Source organism: Onychostoma macrolepis, chromosome 18 (assembly GCF_012432095.1).
Source record: "Onychostoma macrolepis isolate SWU-2019 chromosome 18, ASM1243209v1, whole genome shotgun sequence".
In the NCBI taxonomy this organism is placed as follows: Eukaryota; Metazoa; Chordata; class Actinopteri; order Cypriniformes; family Cyprinidae; genus Onychostoma; species Onychostoma macrolepis.
In genome coordinates, this window is record NC_081172.1 from 33,293,892 (window position 1) to 33,313,736 (window position 19,845).

Sequence of the window (19,845 nt, forward strand, 5' to 3'; positions counted from 1 at the left end):
ATTGTTTGGCTTTGAAGCGCAAGCAGCAGCCACAACCACAAACAAAGAGTATGGGGTTTGTGAAGGCTTTTAAATCTGTGGTCACTATGTGTACTGAGGAAAGAATTGATGAGTTATCTGCCCTTTGTGTTAAAAGGGTTAATATCTCTGTCTGGGAAAAGGGAGGACCAGGAAGAAGTAGGAATACTGAGGGACACAGGTGCCATGCCGGTCTCCTATCAGCGCTGTGCTGCTGTATGTCCAGATGATCTTCCAGCAACAATCCACAGCTGGAGCCCTCAGATCTCTCTCTGTCTTCTTCACTTTGTCTGGCTCACCTTCCTCTCTCCTCTGAACCAGCTGTTCTCCTGAGATCCAGACAGCAGGTCTTCAGACCACTGACCTCTCACACGCTACACGCTAACACAAGCTGAGCAGCCTGACAACCACATGCATATTCATAATCACAACACATTCTCTCGCTAAAGCTTCGATGCATACCCAAAACTTGGTGAACACATTTGGAAAAGAATAAGCACGCTTTAGCATACTTTTAAAAAGACGGAAATAATATACTTTTAAATAATATACTTAAGCGTGAGTTGAATGCAATCTTTTCAGACACTTAATTAAATGTTACTATAAAATTAGAATACACTAAATTTTAAACATTTAATTGTAAATGTATTATATATTTTTTTTAAATTAAAAATATAATTAAAAGTGTTTTTGACCCACTTAAGTAGGACTTCAGTATATCTTTATAAGTAATTTCATAATTACTTGTATTGTTTTTGAAATATGGTATACTGCCAAGTGTACTGACAAGCATTTATGATCAACTAAAATATTTTACGTAATGCCATGTATTTAAATATATTTGTAATTACACATTTGCAGTTTAGTTCATTTAAAATATATTAACTGTAAATGTAACATCAAATGACACTCTAGTTAAAATGATAACCAAGTGCTTTACTTGTGCTTCAGTGCATTAGACAACACGTCAAAATAAGTGTACTTTGAAACTTTAAAAGATGACACAAGATTAATAAAACACAATGATTTCAAATGTACTTTAAAACTTGAAATTGGACATTATTACAAAGGTCAGTCTTTAAAAGAGTGTTAAGAAACCCATGAAAGTGTCTCTGTTTAAATCACTTGAGTGGCATTTAATTTCATGAATATTATATTATTTGCATGTACAGGTTTTGTTTGAGGCACTTAAAGTAGAAATAAAAAGAATAATTGTATGTTTAGCTTTGTTTTGTGTGTGTTTGTACTTTTATACAGACAGAAATTCAGATCACAGATGACGTCTTAATTTTGTTTGGTTTTCTTTTCAACTGTTCAAAATAAACAAGGGTTTATATTCTATTATAGTGGTATTATCATAAAAAAAGATAAAGCCGAAGAATTCATATAAAAGCTCCACATCATCTGAAGTCTCAAACAAATACAGATGTGGCCCATCAGTGGATGTTCAGACTTTGATTTCAGCAAAATCTTCCTACACACACACACACACACACACACACACACACAGATGTCCACAAACAAACACACACACACACACACATGTTCGTTTTTGTGAAAAGTGGGGACTCTCCATAGGCGTAATGGTTTTTATACTGTATTTACTGTATGTGCTATTGTCCTACACCTACCCTACACCTAAACCTACCCCTTACAGGAGACTGTGCATTTCAACTTTCCCCCCAAAAAACCCCATTCTGAGTGATTTATAAGCGTTTTGAAAAGTGGGGACATGGGTCAATGTCCTGAGCTGTCACCTTCACCTTGTAATACCTGCCATACCCTCGTCATTATACACATCTATGTCCTGACTTATGGCGTAATGGTTTTTATACTGTACAAACTGTGTGTGCTATTGCCCTACACCAACCCTACACCTAAACCTACCCCTTACAGGAAGCTTTGTGCATTTTTAGATTTTCAAAAAAAACACCATTTAGTATGTTTTTTAAGCCTTTTGTTTTACGGGGACATAAACCACCTCATAAACCACCTTCAAATTGTAATACCTCTGTCATACCCATGTTATTATACACATTTTGTCCCCGTAAACCACAAAAACCAGTACACACAAACACACACACAAACACACGTCCACAAACACACACACACACACACACACACACACAGAGACAGACACAGACACAGACACAGACACACACACACACACACACACACACACACACACACACACAGAGAGACAGACACAGACACAGACACACACACACACACACACACACACACGTCCACAAACACACGTCCACAAACACACACACGTCCACAAACACCCTCTGTCATCAGTGTGAGAGGAATACAAATGGTCGTCCCTGAAGCTTAAAAACCCTGTTGGACCCACACACCCTTTCCGATCTCTCTCTGCCTGTGTGTCTCGTGTGTGTGTGTGTGTGTGTGTGTGCGCTCAAGGACGGCCAAAGACATTGCCTCTGGTGTGAAGAGACTGATTTCCACGCCTCAGAACAAAATGATGGAGGACTGTGGGGCTGGTGTGAAGTGCTGCAGTGATGAAGCTGTTCCTGTACGTCTGTTTAACTCACACCTTGTGTCTCCAGAAGAACTAACTAACAGAACAGTCATTTCCTGGTAGACTATATTGATCATACTGGTTGAACAGCACGTTTTTTCCAGTTAGACCAGTTAAAAACAATACAAAAAACACAGTGACTGGCAACTGAGAATCAGATAAAGAAACACTTGTCAGTATACTCAGAAATCATCATTCTGTTATCATTTACTCACCTCATATCAATCCAAACCTGTATGAAAAACTGTACATGCTTATATAATATTACTGTTTTTCTCACACAATTCATGAAACAATCCACCATTTTCTCACAACTATAAACACAATCTCAAAACTACACACCAATTTGTGGAAACTTCAGACTTTCAGGTCAAAGTCAAACATTTTAGTCAAAAACATATTCTCTTTTGTCAGAATCTAATCTTTGGCCTCAGACGACACACAAAGCTGTCAAATACACAGAATACTTCACTGACTAGAGAACACTAGTGAGATCAGTTCAAAACACTGTTATAAAAACCTGCTTTTGGGAAACAGGGATCCTGCAATGACTGTTACAGTCTGCGGCATACATAGAGCGCTGCAGATACAGTGAAATTCACCAATAAACTGTAAGAAAAGTGTACTTTCATTACACTACTGTAAAGTGATTCTGCAGTAGATGAAAATCACTAGAAGAGAAAAGTTCAAAGACCAAACAACTGAATATACAGTAAACACACACTGGAATATCCTGTCAGTTTCTGTACAGCAATAAATAAATAAATACAGCATCTTCTGCCAAGTTGCATTACAGTATTGGTAATATCTTTATTTGTTATACTATAACAGTTTCTTAGTCTTCTGAGAAAGACTTTCTCTGCCTCCCTCGACAGACTCTCAGTTCTGCACAAATACATGTAAAAAGTACTTGACTACAAATCAGTTCAACAGTTATGAGTTTGAGGCTGTGTTACAGTATTTACAGTGCACGTCCTCTCATCTGAAGTAACTGTAATGTGTGAGTAGTGTAAAACCCTGTACATGATCCTGCAGGCAGCTTTCCTTATGATCAGTCCATGCAAAAGAAGATGGTCAGCTATAGTGCTTTATATTTCATCAGCAACAAATGACCTTTGACCTCGTCCCCTTAATTTTCCTTTTCTCCTCCTATTCCTCTTTGTCTCCCGCGACCAGGATTCATTTTCCAAAACACATAATCAGCTCTTGTTCATATCATCCTGAGATTCTGACCGCTGTGTCATTAGTTTTGCTACTGAAAGTTCACACATGGATAAATGTGTGCTATTTGTGTTCATTTTGTGATTCTTGAGGTAGTTTGAGTTTTCTGAATGAGAGCATGGTTAAATCTGTGCAAAATGATGCTGTTCTTGTGTAGAGTTTTGAAGAAAACACTGAGCAAATTGGAGCATGTGTGAAAAATTTGTTAAAAGTTTTGAGAAACGTGTCTTTGTTTCAAGAACTGTATGAATGGTTTGGAAAATTGTGCCAAATGAATCAGTTACAGTGTGTTAGCAATCCAGAAAAACTGTAATGAAATAAAAGTGACTCAAAGAGAGACATTTCTGAGTTTCTGGTTCCATTTTAAATCTTTAAATGGTATGTACTTAATAATAAAATAAGGAATTGTTAGGTATAATCAGTGCTGGGGGTAACACAAATAACGTGAGGTAAATAATCAGATTACTTTTTTCAAGTAACTAGTAAAGTAACACATTACTTTTTAATTTAGATGAAAATATCTGAGTTACTTTTTCAAATAAGTGACTCCAGCTCCTGTGTTTCTCATGTATCGACGGACAGCTCTGGGGTTGCCATGTTGAGAGAAATCAGGAGTAAGAACATGATCTTACTGTAGATCCAGACTAAATATCAACATTATTTACTCATCTCACCTCAGTATTCCTCAAAATCAATAAAAACAGTCAAATGCTCAGAATATGACGCAAACCAGCATTAATTAAATAAGTTAAATAAAACAAATATAATTTATGTATTTAATCACATTTTATTAAACAATGTCTTTGCTATACTGACCTTCGATGATCCAATTCAACCATACTAAGCAAAGAACACATTGCTTGCAACCATGCTTGGGATGGCCCACACAACCAAGCCAAAAAGTGCACTTCTGTTACACAAGGGTATTCGTTGTTCAGTGATGGCGCTTTCACTAACTGGACCAAACTTGCCCCAATTTCAGTTGTTCCCCATGGACGATTTTGCCCTTTTTACTATTTTTAAGCTCATTTTATTTGAAATGCATGTCTCTCCGCCGCTATCTGTCCTCATTCTCCCGCCGCAGACACTGGTTTGCTTCACAGTGGGATTCTGTCTGGCTGAGATAAAGAAGTTTTGGGAAACTGTATGCACATACGGGTCAGTGTTTGTGAGTAGAGGACAGAGAACACAGGGAATGTTGAGCTTTATGAAGCTATGTTTCTAATACCAACCCGATCTCATGAAAGTGCGTATGAATAATACACCAAATAAAAACAAAAACTTGTGGTATTGATATGTAAAAATTTACTTTGGTGCGTATGCTACGCAATGAGTAGGATTAGGGTTGTGGGGTAGATGCGTATCATATGTACGCGAAAACTACGTATTAAATGCATGCCAACAAATTTCGTATCATAGGCAGGCAAAAACTGCGTATTATATGCACGCCAAACACATGCATATCATATGCACGCCAAAGTACATTTTTGCGTATCAATACCACAAGTTTTTGTATTTATTTGGCGTACTATTTATACGCATTTTCATGAGACTGGGCTACTAATACTGTGATTAAACAGCAGAAATCGAGAGACTGAAGCGGACAGCGGGTGCAGGAAAGCAATGTTACCTGTCTAGGGAAGAAAGTAAACCTGCCAGAGCCTTACAGCCCCATTCAAACCCTCCATATAAACCGAGCAGACCTCCACACTGCAGAGAATCAATACGTCTGCGGCCCTTTCAAAGCAGATGCTCAAGGACGTTTGGTTTAACTGCGCCGGCGCTTGGAGCAACAAAGGAGCATGAGCTACTGATTCACATGGACGGCTGTGTTTGTGTGTGGAGGGATGAGGGTAAACAAGCTGGCCTTAGCAAGCATTTACTGGGTAAATACATGTGATGGTGGGCAGGGAAATGGTGTTGACTCGGGATTAAAGAAGCAGAGGAATTTGCTGCTCGGTCAACACACCTGCTTGCTCCGCACTAAAGGTCACTGGTGTTGATGGAGAGAATGAAATTCAGTCATCAATATCAGCATCAGAGAATCACCAGAGGTCTGTCTGTGTGTGTTACTGTGGTCCGAAGGGTCTGGAAAGATCTGAAAATGTCTCATACCTCATAGTAGTCATAAATGTTGCGGTCTGAAGAGGTCTGTAGAGGTTTGATGCAGCGAACGCAACTCAGGATCGACTGATGCACTAAAATAATGCTTTTCAATGGCGTGACATTTCCAGTAACAGGCTGTGTTTTCCAACTATTTTTGGATGAAATAGTAAAGTTTTTTTTTCCAATGATAAGCATGGAACCATGTCAGAATGCTGTGCTTTTCATCATTTTATTGTGTCTGTGGATTTATGGCAGAGCTCTTTCTTTCTAATGTTTAAGGGTCCATTAAACTTACATTTGCATTAATTATATTTACATTTACATTACCAGAAGTGGGTAGAGTACCCAAAAACTGTACTCCAGTAAAAGTAAAAGTAATAGTCTGAATAATTACTTGAGTAAGAGTAAAAAAGTATTGGATAAAAAACTACTCAAGTAGTTAGTTACTAGTTACTTTGGATCATATACTGTATAGTCTATTTTTATTTAGATATACAGGTGCTGGTCATATAATTAGAATATCATCAAAAAGTTGATTTATTTCACTAATTCCATTCAAAAAGTGAAACTTGTATATTATATTAATTCATTACACACAGACTGATATATTTCAAATGTTTATTTCTTTTAATTTTGATGATTAGAGCTTACAGCTCATGAAAGTCAAAAATCAGTATCTCAAAATATTAGAATATTACTTAAGACCAATACAAAGAAAGGATTTTTAGAAATCTTGGCCAACTGAAAAGTATGAAAATGAAAAGTATGAGCATGTACAGCACTCAATACTTAGTTGGGGCTCCTTTTGCCTGAATTACTGCAGCAATGCGGCGTGGCATGGAGTCGATCAGTCTGTGGCACTGCTCAGGTGTTATGAGAGCCCAGGTTGCTCTGATAGTGGCCTTCAGCTCTTCTGCATTGTTGGGTCTGGTGTCTCTCATCTTCCTCTTGACAATACCCCATAGATTCTCTCTGGGGTTCAGGTCAGGCGAGTTTGCTGGCCAATCAAGCACAGTAACACTATGGTCATTGAACCAGCTTTTGGTACCTTTGGCAGTGTGGGCAAATGCCAAGTCCTGCTGGAAAATGAAATCAGCATCTCCATAAAGCTTGTCAACAGAAGGAAGCATGAAGTGCTCTAAAATTTCCTGGTAGATGGCTGCGTTGACTGTGGACTTCAGAAAACACAGTGGACCAACACCAGCAGATGACATGGCAGCCCAAATCATCACTGACTGTGGAAACTTCACACTGGACTTCAAGCAACATGGATTCTGTGCCTCTCCACTCTTCCTTCAGACTCTGGGACCTTGATTTCCAAATGAAATGTAAAATTTACTTTCATCTGAAAAGAGGACTTTGGACCACTGAGCAACAGTCCAGTTCTTTTTCTCCACAGCCCAGTTAAGATGCTTCTGGCGTTGTCTCTGGTTCAGAAGTGGCTTGGTAGCTCTTTTCCTGAAGGCGTCTGGCGTGGTGACTCTTGATGCACTGACTCCAGCTTCAGTTCTCTCCTTGTGAAGCTCTCCCAAGTGTTTGAATCGGCTTTGCTTGACTGTATTCTCAAGCTTGCGGTCATCCCTGTTGCTTGTGCACCTTTTCCTACCCAAATTCTTCCTTCCAGTCAACTTTGCATTTAATATGCTTTGATACAGCACTCTGTAAACAGCCACACCTTTCAGTAATGACCTTCTGTGACTTATCCTCTTTGTGGAGGGCGTCAATGTTTGTCTTCTGGATCATTGCCAAGTCAGAAGTCTTCCCCATTATTGTGGTTTCAAAGAATAAGAGATACCCAGAATTTATACTGTAGCGATGGTCATTTATTCAAACTCAAATGTAAATATTCTAATATTTTGAGATACTGATTTTTGACTTTCATGAGCTGTAAGCTCTAATCATCAAAATTAAAAGAAATAAACATTTGAAATATATCAGACTGTGTGTAATGAATTAATATAATATACAAGTTTCACTTTTTGAATGGAATTAGTGAAATAAATCAACTTTTTGATGATATTCTAATTATATGACCAGCACCTGTATATCTAAATAAAAATAGACTATACAGTATATGATCCAAAGTAACTAGTAACTAACTACTTGAGTAGTTTTTTATCCAATACTTTTTTACTCTTACTCAAGTAATTATTCAGACTATTACTTTTACTTTTACTGGAGTACAGTTTTTGGGTACTCTACCCACTTCTGGTAATGTAAATGTAAATATAATTAATGCAAATGTAAGTTTAATGGACCCTTAAACATTAGAAAGAAAGAGCTCTGCCATAAATCCACAGACACAATAAAATGATGAAAAGCACAGCATTCTGACATGGTTCCATGCTTATCATTGGAAAAAAAAACTTTACTATTTCATCCAAAAATAGTTGGAAAACACAGCCTGTTACTGGAAATGTCACGCCATTGAAAAGCATTATTTTAGTGCATCTAATATTTTGAGATACTGATTTTTGACTTTCATGAGCTGTAAGCTCTAATCATCAAAATTAAAAGAAATAAACATTTTAAATATATCAGACTGTGTATAATGAATGAATATAATATACAAGTTTCACTTTTTGAATGGAATTAGTGAAATAAATCAACTTTTTGATGATATTCTAATTATATGACCAGCACCTGTATAGATAAAATGTATGTCATGTGTGTGTGTGTGTGTGTAAATAGGCTATATACAGTGGGTACGGAAAGTATTCAGACCCCCTTAAATTTTTCACTCTTTGTTATATTGCAGCCATTTGCTAAAATCATTTAAGTTCATTTTTTTCCCTCATTAATGTACACACAGCACCCCATATTGACAGAAAAACACAGAATTGTTGACATTTTTGCAGATTTATTAAAAAAGAAAAACTGAAATATCACATGGTCCTAAGTATTCAGACCCTTTGCTCAGTATTTAGTAGAAGCACCCTTTTGATCTAATACAGCCATGAGTCTTTTTGGGAAAGATGCAACAAGTTTTTCACACCTGGATTTGGGGATCCTCTGCCATTCCTCCTTGCAGATCCTCTCCAGTTCTGTCAGGTTGGATGGTAAACGTTGGTGGACAGCCATTTTTAGGTCTCTCCAGAGATGCTCAATTGGGTTTAAGTCAGGGCTCTGGCTGGCCATTCAAGAACAGTCACGGAGTTGTTGTGAAGCCACTCCTCCGTTATTTTAGCTGTGTGCTTAGGGTCATTGTCTTGTTGGAAGGTAAACCTTCGGCCCAGTCTGAGGTCCTGAGCACTCTGGAGAAGGTTTTCGTCCAGGATATCCCTGTACTTGGCCGCATTCATCTTTCCCTCGATTGCAACGAGTCGTCCTGTCCCTGCAGCTGAAAAACACCCCCACAGCATGATGCTGCCTCCACCATGCTTCACTGTTGGGACTGTATTGGACAGGTGATGAGCAGTGCCTGGTTTTCTCCACACATACTGCTTAGAATTAAGGCCAAAAAGTTCTATCTTGGTCTCATCAGAGCAGAGAATCTTGTTCAGGTGTTTTTTAGCAAACTCCATGCGGGCTTTCATGTGTCTTGCACTGAGGAGAGGCTTCCGTCGGGCCACTCTGCCATAAAGCCCCGACTGGTGGAGGGCTGCAGTGATGGTTGACTTTCTACAACTTTCTCCCATCTCCCGACTGCATCTCTGGAGCTCAGCCACAGTGATCTTTGGGTTCTTCTTTACCTCTCTCACCAAGGCTCTTCTCCCTTCTCCTGAATACTTAGGACCATGTGATATTTCAGTTTTTCTTTTTTAATAAATCTGCAAAAATGTCAACAATTCTGTGTTTTTCTGTCAATATGGGGTGCTGTGTGTACATTAATGAGGGAAAAAAATTAACTTAAACGATTTTAGCAAATGGCTGCAATATAACAAAGAGTGAAAAATTTAAGGGGGTCTGAATACTTTCCGTACCCACTGTATAAGGTACATGTACAACAAACTGGTAATGTCATAGTGGTATCGTGTACTGTAATTGAATGTAGCCTATATATACCTGTGGAACCGTAGACAGCATACGCGGTGTTCATCTAATAAAGATATTCATAGCTAGCAAACAATAGCCTTTGCAGATTTGCTTTTAATTGACTGTAGATCCAAAGCCACGTCTTCAACGAATCATTTGCAAATGGGCATCACTCATTGCCCAGAGAAAAGTAGACAGCGCGTTTGGAAATTGAAGCATTTTTAACTTGTATTGCATTAAGATAAAGTAACTTTAGGAGCGTCGCCCACAGTAACAAAGTAAAAGTACCATATTTCACTAAAAATGTACTTGAGTAAGAGAAAAAGTACCCATCTTTAAATATACTGTAAAAGTATTAATTACCCAAAAAATTTACTCAAGTAAATGTAACGAAGTAAATGTTGCTCGTTACTACCCCCCTCTGTACATTACATAAATCTACTGAGACTTGAAATGGTCTAACAAAAAAATAAATCAATTTCGTGGTCTTATATGATTTTGTGGCAGCATTTATCACAATATTTATATTTATGTATGCGTTTAACACCTCGAACGGCGAAATAAGCCGTTTCCCATCTGAGCACAGCACAGAGAGAGCTGTAATTAGTCTTGCACGCGTGACATCTTGTTCAGTGCCTCTCTCATTATGTTGTGTCACTGACATTTCCAGAAGAAGGCGTCGTGGACAGAGTGCAAGTGAATGGTGTATGAGATATATGAGTATTTTATTGCATGACCCTCCTCTACATATTCCCTCTCCATCATCTTCTGTCTTCCCTACATGACTTTCCACACAAACCACCTCGGGTGCTCATTTCTCCTCTTCTTTCTCTATAGCTTCTTTGAAGCAACAGTGTAAATAGTTCAATGCAAGTAAGACTGGATGAAATGATTTGGTTTATGTGCATCAGTCAGTGTTTGACTGAACTGGACAGAGTGTAATGTCCTACACAGATTCGATTCATTCTCTTCGCCATAATATGACAAGATTACAGCCTGAATGAGAATTGCGCACAAAACAACACAATATTCTGTTGATATGTATATTTCTCTTTCCATATAATCTCAAGCATATTCTTCAATCATATATATACACATATATATTATATATACATATATATTAGTGCTGTCAAACAATTAATCACGATTTTCACATTCAAAATAAAAGTGTTTGTTTACATAATATATGAGTGTGTACTGTGTATATTTATTATGTATATATAAATACAAATACATGCATGCATACTGTATATTTAAGAAAAATATGTAATGTTTATATATTAAATATATTTATACATAATACACAATATAATAATATAAATATATAAATGTATATACTTGTTAATATTTTCAAAATATATATTGTATGCGTGTGTATTTATATATACATAATAACACAGTACACATACATATATTATGTAAACAACAACTTTTATTTTGGATGCGATTAATCGCGATTAATCGTTTGACAGCACTAATACACACACACACACACACACATACATACATAAAAGAATAAAACAGTAATATTGTGAAATATTATTACAATGTAAAATATCTGTTTTCTATGTGAATCTATGTTAAACTGTAACTTATTGCTGTGATCAAAGCTGGATTTTCAGCATCATTACTCCAGTCTCCAAAATTTGTTTGGAAACTGTTTTTGTGAGTATATATTTTTCAGGATGCTTTAATGAATAAAACGTTTAAAAGCACAACATTTATTTGAAATATAAATATTTTATAACATTTTTAATCACAGTTTTTACTATCACTTAGCATATCCTTGCTGATTAAAAGTATTAATTTCTTTAAAAAAAAAAAAAAAAAAACTGACACCAAAATTTTGAATGGCAGTGAATATTGTTACAAAAGGTTTCTATTTTGAATAAATTCTTTCTTTATATATACTGTATATACTCTCAGTATGGATTTTCATAAGATTTTCGATCTTGAAAGTTTAGGTAAATCAATAAAATCTAGCAAATAATGGAAAAAAATTAATGAATAAGGAATGAAAAAAAGCTTCCAAGGCAGTTTTAATTTGACCTTCATAACATAAAAGCTGAAATCTGTTTGAATTGCTTCTATATATATATATTTATATTTATGTGTTTGAATCTCTCTGTGAGTCTCCACTATAAGCTCTGCACATTAATGAGGATCTAGAAACTCTTGCTGTCTCTCAGCATTGTCATTCCCGTCAGCAGCTGTTTCTCTCCACGAGCCGCATTAAACAGGTCAACAGCACAATCGATGGGTGAGCGCAACAGTCCAGCGCTCTCTAAACTGTCTTAACCACATCTTCCCTCCAGAGAGAGAGACCTTCAGACCCACAGTAAAAGCCGTAGGCCTCCGTATCCGCAAGTCTCTCCCTCAGGACGGAACAATGTCACAAACTCTGCCATTTTTATAATCAATTTAGAGTCTGGGCTGCGAGAGCTGCTGGCTTCTCCGTGCTGCTAATCCCAAAGTGACTTTTAAGACTGCACTGCGAAGAGGATAATCAATTTTATACAGCCGTCCACCCGGAGGACGAGTCCTCAGAACGACACGGAAGGATATGGAAGAGCACAGTGAACAATATCCAGTGATGAAAAGACCTAGATGGTCATTAGTATGCATGCTGTGAACATTTTCCTAACCTACATTGATCAGCAGAACCTCAGGGGTATCATACATCTATTTCACAACATCCAAGATATTTCTGAGAGGTTATTGGAGTAACAAGGAGGCAGCGTGATTCTGTGATATCACTTTATACAACTTCAGACAACACACACAGTTCCTGAATAAATCAGCGTTTTGAACAAATCAGTTGAGTAGGTGATTCAACGACTCACTCAGAAAGACAGCGGTTCTGTTCCAGTACTCACTCTTATCTTTTCACTTGAGCATTTTGTCTGCTTACTTGTGTTTACTACTCTATTCAGCCCAAGTGTTCAAGTGTGCATGAAGACAGCCAGTTTGTGTAGAACTTTAGTTCATCCGATGGGACAGACTTATTGCATTAGCGTTGTAAAAATGCAAGTAAAGTTTCACAGAGCTTTATTTATACATTTTGGTTTTCAAACTTTGCACTTTGAAATAAACTTTTAAATGTCTGTTCACTAGTCCCTTTGAAACAGAAGACACAATTTAGGATACTTTATTTTACAGTGTCCTTGTTACATGTACGTACTAGAGTATAGCAGTAAATTATGCATAAATACATGCAACTAAGCCTCAGCTAAACCCTAATCATAACACTAGTAAGTATATGTTGTTAATAAAGATAACACAGTAATTAAATGTATAATTACACTGTAACAATTTCACCGTAAAATTGCAAGACTGACACCGTAGTAATAATGATACTTCTAATTAAGTGATAAAAAGCAGTTGCAAACGTTTTAAAAAATACATATACATAAATGCACCAATGAAACATACCACTACAGTTTAATAGTAGTCGTAAAACACTTCACTACCGTGTCATTTCTAATAAATTGGTTGAATGAATGATTCAGTGATTCACTCATGAAGACAGTCACCTGTCTAATGCACAGACTGACAGCCAGTTTGGAACGCTATATAATATAAATATATGTTTCCTCGTGCCATTATCAGCCAAACCATGACATCATGGAGGCCTATAATATCTGGAGAAAGCTATTTGTTATGTCAATGGCAGCTGGCGCAGGATCAAAGTGCACAATTTGAAGCCTGCCGTATTTGCCAATATCATTGTGACTAATCAATCTGGTTTGGTTTGAGTCAGTCAGAGGATTACGACTGAAATAAATGAGTTTTACAGAAGAAGGCCAGGCTCTGAGACAGCAGTTATCAAGTTATTATAAAACACACACTTGACATTCAATCATTCAATCAATAATGGGACAGAAAAGGGAGTTTCTCATCAAAGAAACAATGCTTTTGGAGGCGTTTATTGATCAGTCAGGGCTGGCTTTATTACACTAAAAGAATGGTTTTTGTGTCTGTGCGTTTGAGTCTGGTGATGTCATGCTTAAAGCAACTGTGCCAATAGTTTAGTGTCGAATCTTTCTCACAGTATAATGTAAGCTCATAAATGTGCCACTGCAATGTTTCCAATTAACTAAAGTCATGGCAACAGGATTCTAATCTGACCTGAGCATTACTCATGTGGCATGATGTGATTCTCACAGCACTTCTCTGCTCTTACATTCACTTCACGTGTGTCTTCTTGTGTCATTATAAATGAGCTTTAGAGTATGAATCAGTTTCAGCAGGAGACTGGAGAGGAAAGAACCACACTGGCTCAACCAACGGCATTCATTGCAAAAAAAAAAAAAGAAAGATACTTGTTTGAATTTAGTCAGTATTGTTGCAGTTGTGTTTGGGGCCACTATAGTGACTGCAGAAAAACTATGTATAATGAAAATGATACAAATTTTAAAGGAATAGTTCCGCCAGAAATGACCATCCAAGATTATGATGATATTGTTTCTTAATCAGATTAGTAGAGTTAACATCTGGAGAAGACAAAAGCTGAAACAAATCCAGCATTAAGACGTTTTTAACTAAAATATGAGTCTATAATCCATAATAATGCTTCCTGCGGTGAAAAAGTGTTCTGGTGTGAATCAGGAGAGAAATCTGCAGATCAAGCAGCGTTTACAAGACAAAACAGCTCTAAACAAATATGTGGCTGGATTTTGATGTGAGAGACGACAGCAGATGCACTTTTTCACTGCAGGAAGCGTTATTATGGATTATAAACTCAATATATTTGAGTTAAAAACGTCTTAATGCTGGATTTGTTTCAGCTTTTGTCTTCTCCAGATGTTAACTGATGGACTGGAGTGCTGTGGATTATTGTGATGTTTTTATCAGCTGTTTGGACTCTCATTCTGACGGCACCCATTCACTGCAGAGCATCCATTGCTGAGACACTGATGCAGAGACACATTTCTACAAACCTGATGAGCAGAAAAATGTTAAGCAAATTTTCACTTTTGGATGAGCTATTTCTTTAAGACCATTTAATCGTACATGCTGTCGCCACACTGAGTCCATGCATGTGAGTTTCGTTGTTGTTCCAGTGTGCTGCAGGCCTCTGACATGAGCGTGTGCATCTCAAGTGTTTATTTATTCCTCATGTTCTCCCCGCAGCAGCAGCAGCACACATTCGCTCTGCTCGATCTGGTCCTGATGCAAAGTGACACATGAAATGCAGCTAATTGAAAAGCCTTCTGGCACTTAATTTAACCTGACAGCAAATACATTTTTCAGTGTTTCGCTTCTCCCTCGCAATTCGCAGCTCATCAATACTAAAACAAAAACATATCCAGCCAACAACACGGCAGATATTTATGGATCGATCACAAGATGCTTTTTCATGTTTGGAAACCACCAGCAACCAACAACTACCTGATCGGCTGAGAAAACAACAGTAGTTGATGACAGACAAATCATAAAAGCTGTGAAATTGAACCCTAAAAGACATGTCTGTAAAATCACCAACAACTTCCAGAAAGCTGGGTGATGCTCTGACAATCTACTGTCCTCAGGAGACTTTGACACAGAATTAAAGATGCTACACAGCAAGATACAAACCTCGGACCAGCTCCAGAAATAGAAAGGCAAGATTAGAGTTTGCAAAAAAGCACAAAGGTGAGCCAGAAGAGTTTTGGAGCTGTGTTTATGGACCGATGAGACAAAGATGAACCTTTATCTAAGTGATGGGAAAGCAAAAATGTGGAAAAAAAAGGGAACTGCAATGATCCCAAGCACACAGCATCATCTGTAAAGCATGGTGGAGGTGGTGTCATGGCATGGGCATGCATGGCTGTCTCTGGAACAGGCCCTCTCAACTTTACTGATGACGTAATGTATGATGACAGTAGCAGAATGAATTTGGAAGGGTACAAAACCATCTTGCCTACCAATATTCAAGAAAATGCCACCAGATTCATTGGGAAGTGCTTCATATTGCAAAACTCAAAACACCTGCCAATTCAGTCAAGGAGTTTATCAGGGCAAAGAAATGGAAAGTCTTAGATTGCCCAAGTCAATCTCCAGATTTAAATCCGATTGAACATGAATTTCAGCAGCTGGAGAGGAGAGCAAAGGCAGAAACTCCCCAAAACAAGCAACAATTGGAATTGGCTGCATTAAAGGCTGGGAAAAGTATTTCAAAGGATGAGAGCAAGAGTCTGGTGAAGTCTATGGGTCACAGACTCACTGCTGGGATTGAGCGCAAGGGATCTGCAACTAAATAATAGCTTTTAATCTTTTATATCTGCCTTAGGCTCACATCAATGAGTGGGATGAACTCTAAAAGTGCTGTTCTTTTTATTTGGTAAAACATGTATGTGTTGAAACGGCTAATAATAAAATGTGACATTCTGTAATTTTGTCTCATATTCATCTTTTCATCATATTTGCAAATGTCTTGACTCCACAGCCAACAGAGCAATTTTATCTTCACTGTTCCAATACTTTTGGAGGGCACTGTATGTGATGATTGTGTGTTCTTCATGAATCTTTCAAAGCATCATTATTTCATAATATGAATATTTCACAGGTGTGTGTATATATACACTTTGTTCTGTTTCTTCATGTCATTCCAGACAGATTGGATGATGATGATCAGATCTCTGTGTGGAGCAATCTCACTGGATTATTACAATTAATGGCTAAATGAATGTTTGGAAATGTAAAGTGATATTTCCTCCTGACACACACTACAGCAAAAGATAGAAATAACTGACTTAAAACCATTTTTAGCTGCTGAAGATACTAGTGTTCTCATCATTCTGGCCACCGCTGTATATAGTATCTTTTCTCGTTTGAATACTATAGGCCTTCACCTTGATAAATGATAAATTAGGAAAAAAATGACACTATAAAAATGACTGGTCCAAGTGCCCTTGGGTCTGTAACCACATTAGGGGGCAAATATGTGATGCATATCAAGGTACATTTCTGACTCGATCACCACGAATGAGAGCACATATGGCTGACTAAACCTACAGCTGGATAATGATTCATTCTGGATATATATTCAATAAACTATGAGGGACGTATGTGAGATGAAAGAGAGAGAATTGGTGCCCTGAAACTTTAATGGCAGGTTTGTGGGACTGAGCTTTTGTTGAAGCAAGAGAACATGAGAAAGTGAATGAGTGTGTGAGAGAGAGAGAGAGAGAGAGAGAGATTTCCATGAGCTCGTGCCAATGATGCAGAGCGCCGTTCTCCTTTCAGATCGATCACAGGTGAAAAACAAAGAAACTGAATTGACTTTTGTGTCCCTGTTGTTATACAAGGAGCCTAAGGACAAACAGAGAGGACGTGTCGTGTGGAACCACTTTAAATCTACAATAGTTGTGTCATCAATCTCTCAGAAAGAACTTCATATGAGTTCAGATGGAGAAAAGCAATGGTCCTTTCCATGAAAAGCCAAACTGCTCATTGTCACAGTTATTAATCTGTAAAGCACTCATATGTGAGGAGCATATTTTCACTTATGTTACTTTATACACACAATAATGCAAAATGAGAAATCTTGCTATAAGATTTATAAAAATGCTAATTCTTTCTCTGTAACTTGAGTACTTACAATCTTTTTTTTTTTTTTAAATGTTTGAAACATAAATACATCAAAATATATATGTATATATTAAGAAAGTCTGTTTCCATGATGAAAAAAAAAAAAAAAAAAAAAGTAATCATGGCTTCTCTTTCCTTAGTATTGAGAGTTTATGCATTCACAATTCTGCATTTTTTTTTTTTTTTTTCACAAATCAGAATTGGGAGATATAAACTGAGAAGCATGAGATGTAAACTTGGAACTGGAACAAAAAAGTCAGAATTCTGAGTTTATATCATAAAAACAAACAAAACAAAAAAAAAAACAAAGTGAGATAAAAAAGTTGCATTTTTAAATTTTTTATTCTGTGGCAGGCATGACTTTCATTGAAATTATTGAAACAATATTACAATTTCAATTTTTTTTTAGAAACAATTAAAAAATATTATTGTGTACACTTTCATTAAAGAGGTTAAATATGTGATAGTTAAATTGGCACTGATTTAGCACACAGAGATTACTCAGTGATAGTAACATTCAAGCTAAATTGCTTCATTGATTATTTATTTAAAATAATAATAATAATAATTGACTATCAGACATATGCCTATGTTTAATTTATCTTTTTATTACAATACTTTCAACCTAATTTCTCCAGATAGCTCCAATAGCAACCACTTACACATTTTTGACTCTATGTCCCACAAATGTGACCCTGGACCACAAAACCAGTCATAAGCGTATAATTTTAAGGCTTATACATCTGAAAGCCGAATAAATAATCTTTCCATTGATGTATGGTTTGTTAGGATCGGACAATATTTGGCTGAGATAAAACTATTTGAAAATCTGGAATCTGAGGGTGCAAAAAAATCTAAATATTGAGAAAATCACCTTTAAAGTTGTTCAAATTAAGTTCTTAGCAATGCATATTACTAATCAAAAATCAAGTTTTGATATATTTACGGTAGGAAATTTATAAAATATCTTTATGGAACATGATCTTTACTTAATAATTAAGAAAAGTGGATAATTTTGACCTATCATTTTGTGCTACTTATGACTGCTTTTGTGCTCCAGGGACACAAATAATATGACAATAAATTTAAAAATTAAAACATGTTAACCCCAATTTTTTCATATATTTTAGAATAATTTAAAAGATCCAGACACAAAACTGAGCATCACCTTGAGCCACATGCATTATAGACTGACTGTTCTGAGATCGGGCCTCCTGCTGGACTCTGCTGGACTGACCCACAGGTCACAGATCAGTGTTACAGCTGACCTGGACACACATCAGCTCAACCTCAGAAATGAATCTGAGAATGAGGAAGGAACCCAAGGCTCTCAGAGGAAGAGTGACTGTAATATTATTCCTCACACAAAGCTAACATAACACAGAGCTGAATGTAGAGGCGTATGGACTGCGGCTCGATTCTGACACTGTGGGTAACGGATTAATGCAAGAGAAGATAATGACACCAACAGGGAAGCAAACGAGAGGAAACGAGAACGGGACCTTCTCAATCTGTCCAATCAACATAACTGAGGAGTGAAGGAGACGGAGAGAGAGGAGGAGGAGGATGGAGGGATGAAGGAGGCGTGCTGAGACTGATGAAGTGCTCTGCTGTCACTTAATGAAGGCCAGCATCTGGACCGCATGAGAGACACTGGAGGAGAGGAAGCTCAGTCGCTGTAGCCTTCAAGAAAACATGATCAAAACTGAACCATACGCACAAGACGCATACTACAGTCTACAGAGTTTACTCAGAAAAGGCCACATTTTCATATACTGTAATGCACGATGCAACCCATTGGATATTTTGCCAAAAAAAACAAAACAAAAAAACAACACAGTAGTATTGTGATGTAGTGAGAGTTAGATACAGTAAAAAAAAAAAAAAAAAATATATATATATATATAGCCTATATATATATATCAGTTTTTCCACTTTAAAATTTCATGTGTAATTCAATGTGTTGCTTGCTGTTTCTAATTATTTGTGAAATTTAACAGCAATTTCTCAGCAAAAATTTTTCTACACCATTTTTTTCACTAGTGTAGAAATGCTGTACTTTATTAATCGGCCGAGAGAAATAGATTTTTGAAGTTATTGCATTGTACATAAATCACAAAATAGGAAACAACCATAAAAACAATGCAATAAATAAGAGCAAACACAAATACAAAGATTAAGACAAATAGGAAGAAAATATGCACCAAAAATGTGCAATATTTAGTCTGTAAAATATTTTTGAATATTACACATTTTAGATATGCTTTTATTGATATCAAAAACTAATTGCTTGATTGTTGCCGCTGTTCTTCCATTATTGTGTTCCAGAAGAGTTTTTATCCGTCTGAAACATGAGCATGTGTGTGGTTTGCTCAGATTGACACAGTGTGACTAAGACAGCAGTACTCACA